Source organism: Chrysochloris asiatica, unplaced genomic scaffold (assembly GCF_000296735.1).
Source record: "Chrysochloris asiatica unplaced genomic scaffold, ChrAsi1.0 scaffold00071, whole genome shotgun sequence".
Classification (NCBI taxonomy): Eukaryota; Metazoa; Chordata; class Mammalia; order Afrosoricida; family Chrysochloridae; genus Chrysochloris; species Chrysochloris asiatica.
Genome location: NW_006408589.1, coordinates 9,989,988 through 9,995,196, shown reverse-complemented (window position 1 = coordinate 9,995,196; position 5,209 = coordinate 9,989,988). Strand labels below are relative to the sequence as shown.

General features: G+C 41.8%; 1 protein-coding gene across 1 annotated transcript in view; it reads left to right on the top strand.

Moving 5' to 3' along the window:
• Positions 1 to 5,209, top strand: part of DOCK2 (dedicator of cytokinesis 2) — a 658,261-nt gene that overhangs the window by 190,391 nt on the left and 462,661 nt on the right. The window lies entirely within an intron of this gene.

Sequence of the window (5,209 nt, the reverse complement as noted above, 5' to 3'; positions counted from 1 at the left end):
GGATCGAGCATTGTTTCGTTCTGCTGTGCATGGGGTCGCTATGAGTCGGTTCCGACTCGATGGCACCTGACAACAACAACAACAACAACATAGTCTTTGCCACTCACAGGCAGTATTAGAACTGTATTCTGAACAAAAGTCATTTGAATAAAAAAATCATCTATTTCCATTACATCGTGCTTTATTTTTATAGTAAATAAAAAGACCGTAGATGGTGTTTGTTTATTTTCTTATTAGAAATGTTTTCTTCTCCAAGTTAGAAAAGGTACCTCATCAAACCTTGCCTGGGAGGGGGATGGGATTCTTGTGGCCAATGGCTGCTGGTCCACTGCTGATTCTAGGAACTTCACTGCAGCAAGCAGGGGTTTTAGCAGGCTGCTTGAGACATTGGTATACAGGTAGGGCAGCTGCTGAGTCTGTTCTGTAGGAAATGTAACTTCTTCCTCTGGGAACATGCATCATCCAGGTGGCTGGCTTCTCACCACTCCCCACCCATCCACAATTCCTTTCTTTGCAAATATTGCTCTGGACTACCTACCATTGCTCCCCACTCCCAACTCTTCCTAAAACAAATTACACTAGGGACTCCAGCTTATCCCTTTTAGACCCAAATCAGGCCTCCCGTCTAGTGTAAATCTTCCTTAATACCACAGGTAGTTCAGCTCAGCACCTGCTGAAGATCAGCCCTGGGGAGAGATTGTTGCAAAGGTGTAGATGTCTGCATGCCACCCACAGTTCAAAGAAAATGAAACTTTATTCTATTTTTCTTTAACCTAAAATTTCAGTGTCCACCTTACTTTGTAATTTGGCAGCTTGATTTTTGTTGTTAATGAAATCTTGAGAGCATCATGTTTAACCAGTCTTTTTTAGTTAAAAACAGCCTCCTTTCCCTCTCTAAAATGGTGCCTGGGGCTTTGATCCAGATCCTCACGGTGGCTTTTCCATTAGCCTATCTAAATCCATTGGCTTCCCGGTGTGACACTAGTATAAACACTGAATTGCTAACAGCAAGGTCAGCAGTTCAAATGCTGCAGGCACTCCTTGGAAACCCTTACACAGGGTGGCTATGAGTCTGAACTGACTTGAGGATGCTTAACAACAAGGTCTAAATCCATTTTCAAGGCACTCTGGTAGCATGGTAGTTACAAGTTGGGCTTCTAACCTCAAGCCCATCAGTTCAAAACTACCAGCTGTTCCTCTAGAGAAAGATGAGGCTTTGAAGTTGTCCAGGACTTCATTCTTCTTGGATCAACTATCAACACTCAAGGAAGCAGCAGTCAAGAAATCAAATGATGTATTGCATTAGGAAAATCTGCTGCGCGAGACCTTTTTAAAGTGTTGAAGAGCAAAGATGTCAGCTTGAGGACTAAAGTGCGCCTGACCCAAGCCATGGTATTCTCAATAACCTCATATGCATGTGAAGTTGGACAGTAAATAAGGAAGACCATAAGAAAATTGATCCTTTTGAGTTACGGTGTTAGAGGAGAATATTGAAAGTGCCATGGGATGCCCATAGAACCAACTGTGTTGGAAGACGTGCAGCCTGAGTGCTCCTTGGAGGCCAAGATGGCCAAACTTTGGACATATTGTCATAGTTCGGACATATTGTGAGGAGAGACCAGTCACTGGAGAAGGATATTATGTTTGGTAAGGTGGAGGGTCAGAGAAAAAGAGGAAGACCCCCAGCTAGATGGATTGGCCAAGTGGAAGCATCAATGGACTCAAGTGTGACAATAATAGTGAGGTTGTCCCAGGATTGGACAGTGTTTTGCTCTGCTGTGCATAAGGTTGCTATGAGTCAGCAATGACTCGATGGCACCTAACAACAACAAAGATTTACAGGATCACTATGAGTCCAAAATGACTCCATAGTATATAACCACCACTACCACCACCACCAAATCAAGAAATTTGGAAGACAATTATCTGGCCGACTGATGGAAAGAGATCTGTATTTGTGACCATTCCAAAGAGAGGTGACCCAAAAGAATGTGGAAATCATCGGACAATATTTTTGATATCCCTTGCGAGTAAAGCTTTACTAAAGGTAATGCAGAAACAGCTGCAAGCATACATTGACAGAGAACTTCCAGAGGTTAAAACTGGATTCAGAAAAGGCCGTGGAATGAGGGCTATCATTGCTGATGTCTGATGGATTTTGGCTGAAAGCAGAGAATATCAGAAAGATGTTTACCTGTGCTTTATTGACTACACAAAGGCTTTCGATTGTGTGGATCATGACAAGCTATAGACAACATTGCAAAGTATGAGTATTCCGGAACACTTAATTGTGCTCATGAAGAATCTGTACATGGCCCAAGAAGCAGTTGTTTGAACAGAACATGGGAAGACTGAATGGTTTAAAATTAAGAAAGGTGTGCAACAAGGTTGTATTCTTTCACCATACTTATTCAACCTGTATGCTGAGCAAATAATCCAAGAAGCTGGATTCTATGAAGAAACACGTGGCATCAGGATTGGAGGAAGACTCATTAACAACCTGCAATATGCAGATGATACAAACTTGCTTGCTGAAAGTGAAGAGGACTTGAAACATTTACTGATGAAGATCATAGAGCACAGCCTTCAGTATGGATTGCATCTCAATGTAAAGAAAACAAAAATCCTCACCACTGGACCAATAAACAACATTCTTATCAATGGAGAAAAGATTGAAGTTGTCAAGGACTTCATTCTTCTTGGATCAACTATTAACACTCATGGAAGCGGCGGTCAAGAAATCAAATGTCTGCTGCACAAGACCTTTTTAAAATTGTTGAAGAACAAAGATGTCAGCTTGAGGACTAAGGAGCACCTGACCCAAGCCATGTTATTTTCAATAACCTCATATGCATGTGAAAGCTGGACAGTGAATAAGGAAGACCATATAAGAATGGATGCTTTTGAGTTATGGTGTTGGAGGAGAATATTGAAAGTGCCATGGGCTGCCAAAAGAACCAATAGATCTGTGTTGGAAGAAGTGCAGCCAGAGTGCTCCTTGGAGGCTAGAATGGCCAAATTTCATCTCTCCTACTTCAGACATATTGTCAAGAGGGACCAGTCACTGGAGAAGGATATCATGTTTGGAAAGGTGGAAGGTCAGAGATAAAGAGGAAGACTCCCAGTGAGATGGATTAGGAAAGTGGCAGCATCAGTGGGCTCAGGCATGGCAATAATTGAGGTTAGCCCAGGATCAGGCAGTGTTTCATTCTGTTGTGCACAGGGTCGCTATGAGTTGGTACCAACTCAGTGGCACCTAACAACAACAAACCACCAAATCCATTATCTTAAGTTCCTTATCTAAGCCCAGAAAGAGATACTAGAGCACAGGTATCCTATATCCCTGTTTGGGCCACACCAACAGGTTAAGGGGACAGTGAAGCCTTCCCCTCCATATATCTTCTTCCTTTCTGAGAAGGTGTTCTTTAATTCATTTCCCTAGGGCCATAAATATGGGATGGCTGCTAAAATGACCAACTAACAGGGAAAGAAAGGTGTGACAAGTAGTTTAGTATGATCCTGGTCTAATAATGCAGGAAAAACAAGGTTTCTAACATCTGATGTGATTTCTCAAACTTCAGTTGCACCTGTGGAATTTGTTAAAATTGCAGATTCCTGCAGCCTACTCAAAGAATTAGACCATGATGGTGTGCATGGGATCAGCCATCAAGGTGATTCTGAGGCTGGTGGCCCCTTAGCCCTCTCCAATGGAAAGCACAGCTGCAGGAGGCAGGCATGGAGTGTAGAGGCGGTGGTAGTGGAAAGCAGTTATGCCAGAAAGACTTTCACAACCTGCCACATAAACTTTCACCATAATGCACATCTCATTGTAGTGTGTGTCTGCTTAGGTGACACTGTATGCTGATGGTGTGAGCTCACTCATGAAAAGGGATATGCTGTATTTCTTTATGTGCCCTGCCTGCTTAGGGTCTTATTGATAGTGGCTCACAGAGGTTGGTCTGTGGTCTTAGGCAGCAAAAAAAATACTATTACTTAGTGAGCAGGCATTTTTCTTCTCAGAAGAGACCTCAGTTATCCAGAACTATAACAGGTCATAATCTTTGATTCATAATATACATCATCATTGGTCCACACAAGGCCTGTTTTCATTGATTGAAAAATTTAGTTAGTTATTTTAATAACAAATCGAACATCCACAGGCTCACCATGCAAAATAAGAACTATGAACTTGATATTAACGTACACAGCTTTGGCTCTTCCCACCTAAAGTAACCCCATAACTGAATCCTGTGTTGATCACTGCTGCTTTACTCTTCTATGCAGTTTTTCTACTTCTGTGTATATTCTTGGAGTCTTGGTATGGCACTGTAGGCTAATGTGTCAGACTGCAAAATTGTTTGAACCACAAGGTCAGTGGTTCAAGCTCACCAGCTGCTCCTTGGAAACCCTATACAGGGTCACTATGGGTCGGAATTGACTCGGCAGCATTTAACAACAACAGCATATATGTTCCTGGAGTCCTGTGTGGCTCAGTAGGATAAGGACAAGATTTCTCACTGCAAGTTCTACCGTTCAAACCCACCAGCTGCTCCTTAGAAACCCTATACAGGGTCGCTATGAGTCAGAACCAATTCAACAGCACTTTACAACCACAGCATATATACCCCAGGTGTTTTAGTTATTTAAACTGCATGAGAAGACCATTGAACTATATGTGTGTGGGGGACAGGACATTGTCATTCAATGTCATCTGAAGGTTTATCCATGTTATAAATTATTGTAGCTATAGATTGTGTTACAAAATTCCATTGTGTGAATAATATACAGTCCATTCATTTGTGTTCTTAGTAATAGGCATTTATTTATTCGTGTGTGTGTGTTTCCCCCCTTTTTATCATAAACATTGCTGATAAGAACATTCTTTTATATGCTTCCTGTTGTACAAAAATTTTTTGGGGTTATTACTAGTACTAGATTGACTGGACAGTGTTATTACTGTTGGGTACTGTCTGGTTGATTCTGATTTATAGACCACACATGACGCAGGAGGGTTTTCTTGATTGTAATACAAAAATAGATCATGTAGTCTTTCTCCCACAGAGCCTCTGGGTGGATTTGAACTGCCAACCCTTCAGTTAGCAGCTGTGAGCTTAATGAAAGAGCCACCAGGGATCCTTGCTGGGTCATGGAGTAGCTAAATATTTAATGTTAGGAGGTAGTGCTAACTGTTTTCCAAAGGTGATTGTAC